The 19058-nt window shown below is 40.5% G+C and overlaps 1 pseudogene; it reads right to left on the bottom strand.

Annotated features, from left to right (window-relative positions):
* Positions 1–14279: 14279 nt before the first annotated feature.
* LOC142613065 (zinc finger BED domain-containing protein RICESLEEPER 2-like) lies at positions 14280–17304 on the bottom strand (annotated as a pseudogene).
* Positions 17305–19058: the final 1754 nt, after the last annotated feature.

Below are 19058 nucleotides of genomic sequence, written 5' to 3'. Positions count from 1 at the left end.
TGGGAGAGGAGGATGAGGAGGAGAAATCCCAAGAACAATGAAGAATGTGGTAGTTGATGATGAGATCCGGATCTGGCACAGTTGTGGTAGTTGATAATGAGATTTTTCTTTCTGATTTTGTTTGAGTGAGTGGTTTGGAGAGAGCAAGAAAACCCATAAAGGACTTGATTGTGCTATCTCCAGAGAGATAACAGTTTCAGTGAGTGCGGTTCTAGTGGTGGTGGTGAAAGAGACGTGGCACAAGCACCAGTGGTTAAGTGAGGAGTAGGAGATTGGGAGACACAGAGGGCTATCCTGGGTTTGGGAAAAGAACAATGAAGAATGTTTTGGGTTTGGAACAATGAAGAATGTGGGAAAATAAACTTAATTTTTAAAGAAATTGTAGGAAAATTGAAAGAAAAAATAGAGGAAAAAAATTGGAAAAGAAAAGAAATATATTTGTAAAGGTTGATGTGGTTTTTTTTTCCAACTAAGCACCTATGAAGCATGAGTACGTTTCCAAATTCAGGTGCGGGTACGGGTGTGGGTGCAAGACTTGGTAATTTTTGAAAAAATGGGTGCGGCGGGGTGCGACAATTAAAAATATTTTTATTTATATATTTTATATATTGCTAAACATGCTTTTTTATATGATAATAATAATAGAAAACTCATGTAATAATAATAATAATAATAATAATAATAATAATAATAATAATTGAAAGCTCGGATTTGTGTTAAAAACACAAGAGCTGTTTAGACCCCAAATTAATAAATTACTGCTAGAGTGTTTTTACTCTAACTTAAACTAAGTGCGGAACAAGAGTAAATGAAGCACAATAAACCGAAAACTACTTTAGTGCATAAATATGAATATCAAATAATAAAAGTAAAGTACAAGAGTAAGGGAAGAAAGATGCAACCACAACATAACATGTCAATGTGTTATCGAAGAGGAAACCGAAGAACTTGGCAAAAAACCTCTCTGCCGCCCTCCAATCGGTAAATCGATCCACTAAATAATAAGTTGAGATACACAAATAGCAAGAGACCCTCCAAGCCTAATCTATCCAGTGCACCTAAGCCCTCCAAGCTTCTACTCCAACAAGGCTTCTCGAAACCGTGTTTTGTCTAGCTTTCCGAATCCCGCAATGTGCCCGATTGCATCCGCCAAAGCCCGGCTTCTTCCAATACTTCCCAGCAGCACCAAAACCTTACTTGACACTCAGTATGGGTGTGGTAAGTGTTTGTGCTATCAACCTCTCAAGGATTTGGAAATAGAGATGTAGGAGTAGAGGAAAACCATAATGGATGGTGTAGAGAATTGTGGGTATGACAATCTCACACTCTCAAGGGTTTGTGGCTAGGGTTTTCTCTCTGAAAAATACTCTCTACTCAATATGTGGATAATGATCGTATATATAGTGTGTATGAGGATGTAGTGGAGCAGATAAGACAAAATAGCAAAACAGACTGTTTCGCGGGAATCTCGCGAGAATGCCTTACCCGCGAGATACTCGCGAAAACCAGCTGTCACCATCTATCTCGACTCTTCGCATTCTAGTCATGTGTTGAGCACATGCTTCATTTCACTGGATGGCTAGTCGCGAGCTACCCGCGAAAACTTCTTTTGTCTTCAAAGTTGCCTTGAGTCTTTACACACTCTCTCTCACATGCAACCCTTACAAATAAATCTCACATAAATTACAGGGTACAAAAGATTGAACAAAATTACAATCAAATTTGGCATGGAATTAAAACCAACACAAAATAGTTGTAAATTACAACTTTATAATAATAATAATAATAATAATAATAATAATAATAATAATAATAATAATAATAATAATAATAATAAGTACACAAAAGTTTTTGACACTTGAATTAAATAAATAATAAAAAAAATATGTGCAGCCTAAAAAACAAAATAAAGGATGTATGTGGCAGGTATTAAAATAGGTGTAGCTTTCAGAAAAAAAAAAAAAAAGGGAAGATGTGGCTCAGCAGTGGCTCACGTGTTTGGTCAGGCACAAAAAAATAAAATACTTCCTTTTAAGAAAAAGAACAAAGTGTTTCAAAAAAAAAAAAAAAAAAAAAAGAACAAAGGCTTAAAGGAAACAGAAGTTAACAAAACTTATCAGTTATCAATGGTGGAGGTGTGGAGCTGGAGGCACACAAAGAGACGAGAGTGAGAGAAGCTAAGCTGAGACGTGAGACGAGAATGAATTGGAGAGAGTCAGACGTTAGACAGTTCGTTTCACACCATTTTTTTTTAATTTCAGCCTGAATCGGTTGGTTCAGCTCCGGTACGGTCTGTATCGGTGGTTTTGGCTCGAATCGATCCGCATCGACGCGTATCGCACCGAGAAAAAAAAAAGGACACTGCACCAACGCGCAGGTAGCGGCATCGCCCACCGCACCCCACATCGGGCCACGTCGAACACGAGTTCAGCGGCCGAAATGCCACGTCGGTGCTTCATAGCTAAGCACTGACACGGCCAATAAAATTTAAACATGTCAGCATCTCACTTAATTTTTTAATTTGGTCTTGCCAACTCTACAAACCGTTTACCACTTAAACATTTTCGGTTAATAAGCTAATGGTAGGAAATAGACTCCTTTGTGAATGGACTCCTTCCCAGCTTTACCTGAGAACAAAAGCCAACCATTTTCCACGCCAACACTCACTTTGTCCATAGTGACTCCAGGCATGTCCACCCACACATAAAAACCATCCTTCACCTTTTTAGCTCCATATGATTCTCTGGGCCCTTTGGTTTGGTATGGACGTGAGGCTGAATCCAATGAAAACACAAAAATATATTAATAATAAAGGTAAAAAAAAAAAAAACTAAGTAACAAACAAATTAAACCCCCCAAAATAAATCCACTAAAATTATTTAGAGATACCTATATCTTATGCAAAAAAATAATGGGAGTGTCCACTGGGGGAGGACCATAAGAGCAACGAGTTACATTCTTCAATATTTTCTGTCAAACAAGTAAATACAAAAATATTTATTACGAACATGTATATTTCTCACGAACTTAAACAAAAGTTAAAGAAAAAAAAGTAAACCTTGGACATTTTCATCCTGATTACACCGTTGGTGATATTGCCGTGGAGTTTAGCGATCTGACAACAACCACAACGTAGTCCATAAAGACCTCCTAACTCTCTAACTTGGTCATCGTGCTCCCATTCTTTGGGTGCTAAGCCAGCGAAAATGACATTGTTGAAATGGTCGAGAAAGCAGGACATGTTTTGTTTGGGGACACCCGGCATATCTACCCGCATGTATAATTTGTCATTCTTTAGAGCAATGCGTTCCACCGCACCTTTTGGTCCACTCCTCTGAAAGGGGTTGTTCTTACCATAAAGCTCACCTGCATGTTTTAACACACAAGAAATGAAAAGAGAAATGTTATTTAAGAAGCTGTGCTAAGAGAAGAAATTAAGGACATGTAAAACAAACCCATAAGAGAAAGGAAGGTAAAAACCAGAATCAGTGAGTCCAAAGTCAGAAAAAGGAGGACCCTTGGGGTTGGGGGAAAATGAAGAAGCCATACTCTCAAAAGGTGAAGAAAACAAAGGAGGTGAGGGTTTATGCAAGAAGGGTTTTGTGTTGAATGAACCGATTGTAAAAAGGAACAAGGGTGTGTGTGGGGTTAATCTACTAGTTTGAGTGTATGAAGCTAGAGAGGGTGAAGGGTGAAGCTGCACATTGGATATAGGCTATTGGAAAATGCCTGCTGTCCTGTGTGTGTGTGTGTGTGTGTGTGTGTGTGTGTGTGTGTGTGTGAGAGAGAGAGAGAGAGAGAGAGAGAGAGAGATATTTGCTGGGAAGCACGGGTGCGGCAGCCCATGCGGCGTTTGGGCCGCCGCACCCATGTCCGATGCGGCGCGACACGGGGACGTGCAGGCGACGCCGCTGCCTGCGCGTCCGTGCCGCGTCGGACATTAAAAAAATATTATTTTCGGCGCGATACGCGCCGATTTGCGCCGATACGGCGCCGATTCGCACCGACGCGCGCGAAATCGGGCCGATTTGCGCCAATTCGGCCCGAATCGGTCTGTATCGGGCGCAACACCGATATCGGCGAAATCTGCCAATACCGGCAATATCGGCCGAAATCTGCCGATACCGGCCGAAATTCAAAAAAACAAAAAAAAACAGGTGCTTAATCGTTTAACTTGGCCGAAAAAAAAAATTAAAAAAAAAAAGGTTCAAACGCACCGTTTGGAAAAAAACCAAGACCCAGCCTTCTCCCTCTTCATTTTTCTTGCACCTCTCTCCCACTTTCTGCCTTCACTCTTCAGTTGGACTCTCTCTCATTCTCTGTATTCTAGTTATTATTTACTATTGCTCTTAAATTTAGTATATGTTTATATAATGTGAAAAAAGTATGTTTAGCAATATATTAAAAATATTTTTAATAATTTTTTAATCGCCGCACCCCGCCGCACCCTACTTTTCAAAAATTGCCAAATTTCACACCCGCTCCTGCACCCACACCCAAACCCAAATCCAAATCCAAATCCCGAAACGCACACGTACTTCATAGGATATTTGCGTCCTCCTCAAGAAACATTGGGACTGAGAAATTAACATGGCCTTGACTGGATTCTGAGAATGGTAACGTTTCGCTTTTTGATTGGAAGATATCTGTTGTCCAAACTGTCCTGTGTCCTTGGAGTTAGACTCAGGTCAGAGCATATGTGGTATTTTCATTACTGCGCATACTAGCTACCCATTCCAGCTTTTTCTGTGACAGACTGCACATAATTGTAATTTTGTATAGATAATATCATATATATGATTGATTCTATATTTAAATTTTGGGATACTATTGTTATTAATAATTGATTTTAAATCTACCAGTTACTTACTACCATAAAAAATAGTTTTAGCAGTGTTCATCATCACAATCATGGTTGGAAACAATAATTTTGAATCTTTTTTTTTGATACAACAAAATATTCAAGCCGAAGACCTATTCAATTTCTTCTTTCGTTACAGTTGACATCAAACAGCATCACTACAATCAATCATCTTCAAATTTTGAATTATATGATTGTAGATGTTAGATCAATAATTGATAATAAGAAAGATAGATCAATAGTTGTTACGGGCACAACAGGTGATATATAACATAAACAACTCTCTCCATTTTAAACCAAATGAAGAGATCATTTTCTGTGCACCATGAGTTTCCCCACCAGTATGAGTTCTCAAGTTGATAGAGAATCGTCATAAATGGATTGTTGATCTTCATGGTTTTATTTATCCAAAAAAAAAATAGTTTGACCATATGTATAAACTTGCATTAACATCACAACATGACAATTGTGGGGGTAAAATAAATAAAATATATATATTTGGGCCTTGGGCCTGATTTGGTGATGTAAACCTGTCCAAGCAGAGTCTTTGAGGCCCGCAGGCCAGTTCACGCTACAAGGGGTGAAGGAGTTGTACAAGGAGGAGTATCTCCTCGGACGGGTCAAGTAAAGGTCATGGGACATGCCAAGGGGTTTGGAGACAGAATTCCGGAATATCTGTTGGGTAAAGGCGTGATCCACGTAGTTGTTGGAAGGAAGAACGTGTGAGAAATATCAGAGGAGAAAAAGCTGCTACCACCGCATTAAAGACTTTGCACCTACCTCCCTGGTTGCATTAATGGAGAAATGACCTCTGAACAGCGAGGTTCAACCTTCCAGCTGGTATTTGAAGGTTTCAAGAAGGTGCTAGATAGGACAAGTATCTAGTGGGGAGATTTGTGATACACGTGGAAGAAAAAAGGAAGAAGAAGATAGAGACAAGAGAACGAGAGAGATATAAAAGGGAGAAGATGACAGAAGAAAAGGGGGATCGAATACTTAAACTATAGTTGCAATATTGTTCTTAAAGAAAGAAAGGCAATACAAGTGGTTATCGACTTACGTCTGAGGAGAGTTTCTTTGCTATTCTCATCTATTGAACATGCGGATAACGGCAATCTAGCCTGAATTCTCTCTTTATCCAATGTCCATAGTCTAGGTTTCAAGCCCATACTCTATAAATTTTATTGTATAAGGCTCTTTGTGCCTGAGTCCATCTGGTGACTGGACCGGATACAAATTGTGCACTTACAATTGGTGCCGTCTGTGGGAAATCTAGTACTGAAGGAATTAGAACATTATGGCAGGCTTAGATTCGCATCATGCAGAGTCTTAGGGGTCCCAACGTGAAGATCACTTTGAGCGTCTCGAGCGTCAGAGGGATCGAGAGGGAAGTGTGCATACGGTACACCCTGGTGTAAGCCATTCTCGTGGTGGAAGCAGAGCCACCCATGAGGATGACGCCAAGGCCATGCAAAGGGAGATTGACCACCTTAAGAAAAAAATTACGCCGTATCAGACGAAGGCGAGCCTCACCTCTTTCCAATCCTTCCTCTGGGGCTCCCAGGGAAACAGTTACAGCCCAAGGTCCAGGACTCCTTCTAGTGAAACCTTCTCTTACGAGAAGGACGAGCTTTCGGGTCATAGGCATAAAAAGTTTCCCTCCAGGGGCTTAGGAAATGACGCTATGAGCAGGGCGTTGCATCAGATCTCCAAGTCCCCTTTCTCACGTAGGATCGAGAAGGGAAAGCTTCCACGACGGTTCATCCAGCCCACTTTCACCATTTATAATGGTAGGACGGACCCAGTTGAGCACATGAGTCATTTTAATTAGAGGATAGCAGTATACTCTCAGAACGAGACCTTGATGTGCAAAGTATTTCCCTCTAGCCTGGGACCTGTTGCTATGAGATGGTTTAACGGATTGAAGGCGAGTTCTGTTGATTCTTTCATGGAACTCACTAGGGCATTCGCGTCTCGATTCATTACATGCAGCAGAGTTCCTCGGCCTTTAGACTCATTGTTATCTATGGCCATGAGAGAGGGTGAGACCTTGAAAACGTATTCTGACAGATACTGGGAGATGTTTAATGAAATCGACGGCGATTTTGACGAAGTGGCGATTAACACTTTCAAGGTGGGCCTCCCAACTAATCACGATTTAAGGAAATCTCTGACCAAGAAGCCCGTGCGGAGTGTACATCAGCTCATGGATCGCATTGACGAGTATAAAAGGGTTGAGAAAGACCAACAACAAGGTAAGGGTAAGGCGAAGGTTATCCCTCACGAGAGGAGGGATTTTAGGTCGGATAGGTACAGTAACAACAGGCAGATGAGGGACTTCTCTGGGCAACTTGGTTCAGCCACCCCTCAGGTAGTTAACACCGTATTCCAAGAATTAGTCCACCAATTTTTGGAGAAAGTCCGCAAGGAGCCCTACTTCAAGTGGCCTAGTAAGATGGCTGGGGACCCTGCGAAGCAAAATCAGAACCTTGTTTGCCAATACCATTAGTATGTAGGCCATACTACTGAGAACTGCCGAACACTTTGGAATCATTTGGAACAACTGGTCAGTGAAGGAAAGTTGAAGCAACATTTATATCAGCCTAATGGGCAAGGAAGCAATTTGGGTTCGATTAACCAAAGGAATAATTCATCTCAGCCCCCTCTGGGAACGATTAATGTCATCCTTGCAGCCTCAGGCAGGACTAGTTCCTGTTCTACTAGGGTGATGTCCGTATCACATATTCTCACCGAGGAGTCTAGCTTTAGGCCAAAGAGAATTAAAGGTGTTTCTCTACCTATCTTGGGCTTCTTGGACGAAGATAAAGTTGGGACCATCCAACCGCATGATGACGCCCTGGTGGTTACTCTAAGGATAAGGAACTACGATGTAAAGAGGGTGATGGTTGATCAGGGTAGTGGTGCGGATATTATGTGCCCTGATTTGTTTAGGGGGCTCAATTTAAAGCTCAAGGATCTTACGGCTTATGATTCACCACTGATAAGTTTTGAAGGGAAGGCCGTCATACCAAAGGGACAAATTCGTTTGCCGGTGCAGTCAGGTCCGGAAACAGTTGATGTGGATTTCATTGTGGTTGACGCTTATTCCCCATATACGGCCATCGTTGCAAGGCCTTGGCTACATGCCCTGGGAGCTATTTCCTCAACTCTACATGTCAAAATAAAGTTCCCGTCGGGAGGACAAATTGAGGAGATTCTTAGGAGTCAATCGGTAGCAAGGCAATGCATATCGACTACAATACTGCTTCAGGCCGAACCAGAATCCTCAACCTCAGCTATGGACGACTTATAGCAATTAACGACTTTGGATGCGTCCGGTGCAGTGACAACAGAGGAGGCAACGTGTGAAGAGTTGGAAAATTTTCTTATTAATGATGACCCTGAAAGGTTCTTTCAGGTTGGAGTACAACTACCACATCAAGAGAAGATGGAATTGGTGATGTTTTTTAAAAGCAATATTGAAGTATTTGCATGGGATTCCTACGAGGCTCCGGGGGTTGACCCAAGCTTCATTTGCCATCGTTTGAACGTCAATCCTGCCGTTATTCCCAGGAGGCAACCACCTCGGCGTTCTTCCAAAGAACATGCCGAGACCGTCAAGGAAGAGGTGCTCAAGCTCAAAAGGGCTGGGGCTATTAAAGAAGTATTCTACCCAGAATGGTTGGCGCATACTATTGTAGTAAAAAAGAAGAACGGAAAGTGGAGAGTGTGTGTGGACTTCACAGACCTGAACAAAGCCTGTCCCAAGGACTCATTTCCAATGCCTCGCATTGATCAGCTGGTGGACACTACAGTTGGGCATCCTCGGATGAGTTTTTTGGATGCCTTCCAAGGCTATCACCAAATACCTTTGGCGTTGGATGACCAGGAGAAAACTGCCTTCATTACTCCTACGGGAAATTATCACTATAAAGTGATGCCATTCGATTTGAAAAATGCAGGGGCTACTTACCAAAGAATAATGACCAGGATGTTCGAGTCGCAGCTTGGAAAGACTATTGAGGTATATGTGGATGATATGGTGGTAAAGAGTAAGACGGTACCTATGCATGTGAAAGATTTGGATGACACCTTTCAAACGCTTAGGAAGTACAAGTTGCGCCTTAATGCCTCCAAGTGCTCTTTGGGGGTGGGCTCTGGTAAGTTCCTAGGCTATATGGTGACTCATAGAGGAATAGAGGTAAATCCGGCACAGGTCAGGGCTATTCATGGCTTGCAACCAACTCGAAATCCAAAGGAAGTTCAAAAGTTGACTGGGATGACTATTGCTCTCAGCAGGTTTATCTCTCGGTCCGCTGATAGGTGCAAACACTTTTTCCAGTTGCTGAATAAGTGGAAAGGATTCGAATGGACCAAGGAATGAGCTTTGGCTTTTCATCAACTTAAAGAGTATCTTTCCCGACCACCCATCATGTCTCGTCCAAAGGTCGATGAAGTCCTGTTTGCATACATAGCTGTAGCTATCCATGCAGTCAGCCTGGTTTTAATCCGGGACGACAGTGGAGTACAGAGACTAGTTTACTACGTTAGCAAATCTTTGAATGAAGCTGAGATGCGATATCTACCTTTGGAGAAGGCGATTATGGCTGTAAGTCATGCTACGCAGAAACTTCCTCATTACTTCCAATCCCACACCGTTGTGGTTTTGACTCAACTTCCTCTCAAGTCAGTATTACGAAGTGCTGACTACCCAAGGAGGGTAGCTAAGTGGGGAACTATTCCAGGAGCTTTCGATATCAAATATATGCCTCACACCTCCGTGAAGGGGCAGGTCCTTGCCGATTTAGTGGCAGAATTCGTCGAACCCTCATTAGAAGAAACTGTAGAGGAGTTGTAGATGGATGAAAAATCAGTTGGTATGATCACAGGTAAAGGTCTTCCGGTCTGGAAAGCATATGTTGACAGCGCGGCGAACCAAAGAGGGTCAGGTATCGGACTTATTTTGGTATCCCCTGAAGGAATCACCTTTGAAAATTCGTTGAGATTAGCGTTCTCGGCCACTAATAACAAGGCTAAGTACAAAGCTGTCTTAGTTGGTATGGATATGGTCCAGAAAATAGGGGGGAAGTCAATTCATATGTCCTCGGATTCTCAGTTAGTCATGGGCCAGGTGATGGGGACTATAGAGGCTAGGGATCCTAGAATGCAAGAATACCTAGCTAAGGTCAAATGTTTACAATCCAAGTTTGATTCTTTCATCCTGACGCATGTCTCTCAAAGTGGAAACACACATGCAGACTTATTGGCCACTCTGGCAACATCCTCGGCTCAGGGTTTGCCTAAGATTATCCTCGTTGAAGACTTGCTGACACCTGTTTTAACAACGACAAGTGTCATCCGTATTCGTCAGGTAAGACTTGGACCTAGCTGGATGGACCCCATAGTTTCTTTCCTAAAAAGCGATGTATTGCCCGAGGAGAAGTCTGAAGCAGATAAGATTCGTCGAAAGGCACCTCGATTCTGGTTGTCCGAGGATCAGAAGCTGTATAAACGCTCTTTTTCCGGACTATACCTGCTGTGTGTACACCCTGAAGCGACGGAGGCACTTTTGGAAGAATTGCACGAGGAAATTTGCGGAAGTCATACTGGAGGGAGATCCTTAGCCCATAGAGCTCTGACCTAGGGATATTGGTGGCCCAATATGCAGAGAGAGACTCAGGACTACGCGAGAAAATGTGACCAATGCCAAAGATTTGCGCCCAACATCCATCAGCCTGGTGGTGTCCTTAATCCTTTGTCTAGTCCTTGTCCATTCACTCAATGGGGACTAGATATAGTGGGGCCTTTCCCGAGAGCTGTGGAAAATAAAAGGTGGCTACTTGTGGGAACTGATTACTTCACCAAGTGGGTTGAAGCTGAGCCTTTATCAAATATTAGGGATGTAGATGCCAAGAAGTTTGTCTGGAAGAACATTATCACTAGATTTGGGATACCCCACACACTTATTTCAGATAATGGTGTGCAGTTTGATAATAAAGCTTTCAGAAAGTATTGTAGTGACTTGGGCATCACAAATAGATACTCCACTCCGGCTTATCCTCAGGGAAATGGGCAGGTCGAGGCTGTTAACAAAGTTATAGTCAGTGGATTCAAGAAGAGACTGGATGACGCAAAGGGTAGATGGGTAGAGGAGTTGCCACACGTTTTGTGGACGTATCGGACTACACTGCGAAGATCCACAGGAGAAACACCCTTCTCCATGACTTACGGGGCCGAGACAGTGATACCTTTGGAATCTGGGTTTCCGACATTAAGGACAAGCTCTTTCAACCCAGAAGATAACGAGGGTTTGCTAGAGAAAAGCCTGGATCTGGTTGAGGAGCGGCGAGAGGCCGCCATGGTTCCACTGGCTTATTATCAGCAGAAGCTCAAACGAGAATATGATGCTCATGTGAAACTAAGGCCACTTGCGCCTAGAGATTTGGTCTCGAGGAAGGTCATGGGTACTTCCGAAAATCCAGTGTGGGGAAAGTTAGCACCTACTTGGGAAGGACCATAGCGAATCACTTCTGTAGCGGGCATAGGGTCATATCGCTTAGCTGATTTAGATGAAAAAATTGTACAACGCCCTTAGAATGTAAATAACCTGCGAAGGTATTACTATTAATGAAAGTTACTTTTGTCATGTCTGTTTAATTATCATTATGTGGTACTTCGATTCATTATCATAAATATCAAACAGAAACTTGGTCATGTTTGGTCCTCGGACCACGTACCTTGTGGAAATTGATATTTTATTCAATGTTAAACAGAACCTTAGTTAAGTCGAGTCCTCAGACCTTCTATTTTGGGGAAATTAACATTTCGATCTATTTATTATAAATATCAAACAGAAACTTGGTCATGTTTAGTCCTCGGACCACGTACCTTGTGAAAATTGATATTTTATTCAATGTTAAACGGAATCTTAGTTAAGTCAGGTCCTCGGACCTTCTACTTTGGGAAAATTAACATTTCGATATATTTGTTATAAATATCGAACAGAAACTTGGTCATGTTTGGTCCTTAGACCACGTACCCTGTGGAAATTGATATCTTATTCAATGTTAAACAGAACCTTAGTTAAGTCAGGTCCTCGAACCTTCTACTTTGGGAAAATTAACATTTCGATCTATTTATTATAAATATCAAACAGAAACTTGGTCATGCTTGGTCCTCAGACCACGTACCTTGTGAGAATTGATATCTTATTATATGTTAAACAAAACCTTAGTTAAGTCGGGTCCTCGGACCTTCCACTTTGGGGAAATTAACATTTCGGTCCATTACGCTAAGCATCAAACAGAAACCATGTCCTATGGCTACATGCCTCATGGAAATTGACATATTGATAAACCATGGTAAATTTGACGGTTTGCTTTATGACCCAAACTAAATACCAAGTTAAGTCTTAGACTATATGTTGTTGTACTTTACACATTACAGTCCATGCATGTAATTTACGTTAGGGTAAAACAAATTAGTGTTTTTCTATTGGAGATTGGAAATCAGTTAAAGAACAACTTTTCAAGTTTCTCATTAATTTTTATCAAGGGATACATTGGAAATAAAATTCTGAAATAAAAAGGTTAAAGTAAAAGCTCTAATACAAAAATTCATTACATAAGGAAAAGGGGGGGGTCCTAACTGGCCTATGCTTTAAGTCTTGGTGGGGGGATCCTACTGGGACTTGCTGGCAGCTTCTTTGGTCTTGTCCTCCTCCTCTGTTTGTTTAAGCTCCGCTTCGAATGAGGTTTGGACTTGTTTCCCTTTGTCCTTTGCCACTGGTGGAGGAACGTTTGGCTCAGTGTCCTTGCTTGGACGCTTCTCGGCTTTGCCACCTTGTTCCTTCTCTTTGTCGGAACCAACAGGTTCTTTAGGAGTTGGAATGGGTTCTTGAATGATGGATGGCTGTGTTGAAGGCACTGTCTCGGGGGTAGATTTGGCAGGAGGGAGCTCTTCGAGCACTTGGATGTCCTTAGGAATTCAGATGTTCTCAAGTTTCCTCAATTCAGAGGTCGTGGGAATTCCTTCCACATTCAGAGCTTCTGCCCATACTTGTTGGCAATATTCCCTGCACAGCTCAGCCAATTCCTCTGCCAATCGATCTTCTGTCGCCTCCACCCCTTCATTGTAAGCAGCCTTCTTGGTAGCCTCCATAGTTTCCTTGAGAGTACGAGCCTCTTCCTTCGCTCGGCCAAGCTCCTTACTTAAGTTAGAGTTTTCTTGCTGAGCTTTAGATAGGTCCTCATCCTTTTGACGTAGAAGTTTGCGTTGCCCTTCCACCTAAGTTCTAAGCGTTTTAAGGCTGGCCTCTGCACCGTTTCTCTCCCTCTTTTCATCTGCCAACTGCTTGGTCAGGTTCTCATTCTCCGCTAGGGCTTGGCCTAAGGCCTTCTCGGTCTCCATTCTGACCTTGAGTTCAGCTGTAGCCTTTTTTCGAGAATCTTCCACCCATTTCTCTGCAGCGAAGACTTCTTGTATGGCCTGCATTGAAATATTGAACAAGTGCATTATTGTTGAAGCAAATTCGAAGTGCGTATGAACGACTTTATGCTAAAGCGTAATGACAGCTAGGGCTGTCCACGGGTCGAGTCAGCCCGGGTTTGGGCCCAACCCGCACTCGACCCGATGGAGTCGGGTCACTGAAAAACTGGCCCGCAACCAACCAAAATAGTGGTTAAATCCGCCGGGTCGGATCATCGGTTGAAACGGGTCGGATTCATCGGATTGGCGGGTTGGATCAATTTTAGCCTTTTTATTGGATTCAATTTTTTTGGGCCTTTTTGGCAAAAATTATTGGGCTTTTCAAGGAATTAATAGAGTGGGCCGGCTTTTTACTTAATTTCTTTTAAATTGGGCCTTCAATTATTGACCAAAACTCCAGATTTATACTCCTTACATCTGTATGAATTTGGCCAGAACAGTATTGCATTTGTGAACAAAAATATACAAAAGTAAAACCTGGGAACTGTTAAAACATCAATAGCATTATAAACCTAGGCATCAATCAAACAAATAATCCTGGGAACTGTTAAACATCAACAGCATTATAAACCTAAGCATCAATCAAACAAATATTTTCCAAATTATAACAAATATTTTCCAAATTAATACTAAGCAGCATTGTTACCACCTGTTACTCATCCACACATAATAACAAATATTTTCCAAATTGTCCAAGCCTTTAAGGCCTAGGCAGTACCAATCTAAAACACCTGTTACTAAAATATTTTCCATATTTTCTAAATTGTTACCACCTGTTACTCATCAATCTATCAATCTGAAACACAGATCTACCAACCATTCTACACATCAAACAAATATCCAGAATCACACCGTAGCCAGCATTACTAAAAATACTCCATATCTTCATAATTCCATATATATATATATATAAAGCCATTGAGGCAGCAGATAAGGCAGTAAACTACCAAAGCATTAGGCAATATTCCCAGCAGTATATATAATTAGTTACAATTATGAAATACTATTAAGTATTTCCAAAAAAAGCTTTCCTAAAGCAATAAAGAACTACTCTATTATCTATAGTTCACAAGTCCATAACTTATAAAAAGGAAAGCCGACACTGATGCTAAGTTTTCCTTTTTATAAGCAAGACAAGTTCATGTATAATTAGAAAAGCTACCAAAAAACTTCAAAATATATCCAAAAAAACTGCCTCCTTTACAAAATGCGACATTCCTTCCTCCTACAATACAATGGGGAAAAAAATATTTAGCTACAGAATAACCAAAAGGGAAGGATCATATGAACAAAAATTACAAGGGCAGAAACATACCCAATCTGTGATCATTCATCAATACTAATGGTGGTACGAGTACCACCTTTGCTTGAGCAGGAACTAGAACTTGCTGCTGTTGTTGCTTGATTTAAAACTGGAAAAGAAAAAATTGAGACAATGGATTAAATTTTGCTCAAGTATATGACACATTTAATAACATTTCATAGACTAGCAGTTTGGAAGTTAAACATATTACCTAATTCATGAAATTCATCCTCCAAGACCTCAACCTCGTCCTTTGACTTGCGAAAAGAAATTGGGACATGGGCTTGCAGCCAGTTTTGAGCACAAACAAGATTTTGAACCATAAGAGGGGAGAGTGAACTTCTAAATGGATCAAGAATGCGCCCTCCGGTACTAAATGATGATTCAGAAGCAACTGTAGAAACAGGTACAGCCAGCACATCCCTAGTCATTTTGGACAGCACTTGGTACCTATCTGAATTGGCTTTCCACCACCCCAAATCTCAAACTTCACATCCCTTCTACTCTCACAATTTTCAGCCAAATATCTCAATCTCATTGCTACACCCTACAGACTTCTCAGCCTCTAAAAACCGCTCATATCGTGAATTAACCATCGCATATGGATCACTACCACCAATTGTATCACCTTCCATGTGTGTCCTCTCATTCTCACTTGGTACTACCCCATTTGGCGAATCAACCCTAGAGTAAACATCATACAACCTATCCATGGTCTTCCTCACTAAATCAACCATCTCATCAGCCACCGACTCCCCATAAATTTCAGAAAAAGAAAACTTCAAAAACCTCATTTTCTTCCTTGGATCAAGAACCACAGCCACATACAAAAGCTGATTAATTTTATCCCCTTTCCCCCAGTACTTTTCAAATTTAGCTTCCATTTTAGTTGCCATGTTTTTCAAGAGAAGATTTTCAGATTTAATTAAATGAGCAATATTCTCTTGAATCACAAACATCTCATCAAAGAAGGTATTTGAAGTAACATACAATGAACCAGAAAACTTTTTTGTTGCATTGTAAAAAAGCTTCAAGAAACCCATAAATGTCCTACAATTTTTAAAATCAACCCCACAAGGAGCTCCCAACCCACCATTATTTTCCTTGTTCAAAAAGTACGAACAATAGCTATCATCCTCAAAGTCCATTCTTAGGAACACTTTCTCAAATTTTTCAGCAGTATCTAACATGAGATAGGTAGAGTTCCACCTAGTAGGTACATCAAGACTTAGTAAACACTTGGACTCAATACCTAATCTCTCCATAAAACTCCTAAAAATTTGATTTCTATTTGGTGAGGACTTCACATACCTCACCGCTTCACGCACCCTAGCAATGGACGCATCAATTTCTTTCAAACCATCTCCCACAATCAGATTTAGAATATGTGCACAACACCTCATGTGCAAGAACTCATGTTCTAAAACAGTCCCCTTCCAATCTTTAGTTACTGTTTGTAAAAATTTAATGGTAGTGCCATTAGAGGAAGCATTATCCACTGTTAAGGTGAATATGCCATCAACACCCCACTCACGCAAACACATCTCAATCTTCCTACCTATAGTCTCCCCCCTATGGTCCTCCACTTGACAAAAATTCAGAATCCTCTTATGCAAGTTCCAATCATCATCAATAAAATGACATGTGAGGGACATATAATTCAGATTTTGAATACTAGTCCATGTGTCCGTAGTAAGGCACACCCTACGACCTTTCAAGGCTTCCCTTAGTTTCTCTCTCTCAACACCATAAATGCCAATCACATCCCTAGCTACAGTTTGACGAGATGGAATTTCCCTAATTTGCAACTTAGGTTGTAAGGTTGTTGAATATTTTTGAAACCCATACCCTTCAACTAGCCTAAATGGCAACTCATCTATTATAATCATTTCAGCAAGTGCCTTCCTAGAAGCCTCAACAGTAAAGGCTGATGGTACAAGCTGAAACCCTTCCCCCTTGGGTTCAAATGCTAAGGTTTGTTGCCCTTTAAGTGAAACTCTATTAGGGTTCTTAACACATTTTGGTGTATGATTCAATAAATTAGTAGTACCATGTCCCTTACTATTAGCATGATAAGTTTTTTTGCAATAATGGCAAACAGCCTTAAATTGACCCTCACTAATCTTTATTTTTTCAAAATGATCCGAAGCACTAGACTTTTTCCTATTACTACCACAATCAACAACTGCCTCACACACCTTGGTTTTATCCTTAGGGTTAGGTGGAAGTGCCTCAGCACTGGTTGGAGTGGCCACAGGTTCAGCTTGGACAGTAGGATCAACTTGGGCAGCGGGTATTGTTTGGGAAGGGGGTGCATCACTAGAGGTTTCCATAGCCTAAAGACATCAAATTTAAGCATTAGAAAACAACCATAATAAACTATTCCTAAGAAAGATCATTGTAGTTGACCTCTTAAAAGGGCAAAGTCACATACACTACACCTTTGTAGAATAAGAAATATTATTATGCATAAGTATTGTCTTCACAAGTATTGATTTCATTTGACACTTAGTGTTCTGTATCAAGGTATATTACATAGCACTTCATGATTTCATTTTAAATTACATGCATGTTTAAGAGTCAAAACAAAACTAAGCACTTCTATAACTATAAGCATTTGAAAGAAATTGTCCTTGGCAAAAGTTTTTATATCCATAAACAATAAAGATAAGAGGGACAGGATGTAACTAAATATCAAAATACCTATGAGCACCTTCAGCACACTGACCGAGCAACCTCACTAAATTCTTATGCTGAACACGTCCAATTGCTTCAACTTCAACCTTAAACTCCTTCTCAGCTTGTCCTCTAAAGCAAAAAAAATTAGCCCAATTAAGCTTTCTCTACCATAACCCCCACAACACAAAGCACATGAAACACTTGTTCAACATATAATCCATACCTTCAACTCTCAAAGTTATAACAAATCAACAAACAATCAATTAGTTATAATAAGTTCCAATCAATACAATGTTAAAAGTTGAAACTTTTTTTTTTTTATAAATATAAATAGTGACAAATTAATTAGTGACAAATTAAAAAACGTCCATCTGAATTAACACATTAAATCCCAGAGAGCAACAGATAAGGCAGGGCAAGTAGGGGAAGTGGGAATTGGAAGGAAAGGCAGCAAAAGCAATTCATTCTCACTGCCTCTGCCTCCGCTGGTTATGGACTTATGATACAAAAAAGTTCTCATTTATTATTAAGGTAAGGTAAGCACCTCTCTTCTTCATAATCATATATGCTCTACTTCTACTACTACTACTTCTTTGTCTGTGTCTGTATCTCGTAGCCTAGGAATCTGTATCCTCTTCCTCTTCCTCTTCCAATGCTATATGCTAGTTTCAGTTATTTGTTTTCTTAAGGAATCAAAAGCTTAACATTCTATGTTTCTCGTCTCCATTGATAACATGCTAGTAACTAACTGCCATGATTTCGTTTCTACTATCACTACTAAAACACCAACCGATCCTTAGTGGTAAAATTTTGGGGTCAGCCATAGACTAGTTAGAGATTCTTTTCTACTACTCAAAAACAAAATTGCATTATTTGGTTCTCCTTTGACACTCTTCATATCCATTCACTTGCTCTCAACCCTTCTTACAATTCGCCATTTGTTTGGTTCTATTCAATTATACATAGAAGCAAAGTATTTAAAACTAACACCCCAAGTAAAAAAGATTAAAAATCCATAAATATACTCAGTTACATAAATAAATAAAAAAAGCAACAACCAAACAGAGTAACAAACATCAACTTCCCAACCGGATTCATAACAACACAAAGCAAGGTAATTAAAACTCACATTCCTAGTAATTAAAAGGTTAAAATTTTATAACAAAGAAAAAAAAACAAAGACTGAGCCGAGACAGGATACATATCACAGATTCACAGATTCATATCACAGATTAAAAATCCATATCACAGATTCACAAACACAAGATACAGAAAAAGAGGGATGAAAAGGGGAAAAAATTACCTGATCTGAGACTAGGAAGCCGAGACAGAGAGGCTGAGAAGACACATGGAGTGCAGAAACTATAAAAATTTTGAACCTTTAATAGTTTGATGTAAAGGAAGGAGTAAAGGACTTGGTTTGTTTCAAAAAATAAAGACAAATTTTGAAATCAGTAGAGACTAGAAAGCAGAAAGAAAAAAGAACTCAAACTTGACCAATTTATAAAAGAGAGAGATGAAGGTTGAGCTTGAGACTTAAGAGAGAGTGAGCCGAGTATGGGTCTGATTTGGGTTTTGATTTGAACTTTGTGAAGTGTTAAGAGAGAGTAGCCGAGACTTGGGCATGGGGAAGTAGCCGAGACTTATGGGTCTGATGAGGGTTGAGCTTGAGACTTGAGAGAGAGTAGCCGAGACTTGGGCATGGGGAAGTGTAGCCAAGAGAGGCCC

The sequence above is a fragment of the Castanea sativa genome, chromosome 10 (genome assembly GCF_040712315.1).
Source record: "Castanea sativa cultivar Marrone di Chiusa Pesio chromosome 10, ASM4071231v1".
NCBI lineage: Eukaryota > Viridiplantae > Streptophyta > Magnoliopsida > Fagales > Fagaceae > Castanea > Castanea sativa.
Note: the sequence above shows the minus strand (reverse complement) of the source record. Positions and strands in the feature narration are given on the sequence as shown.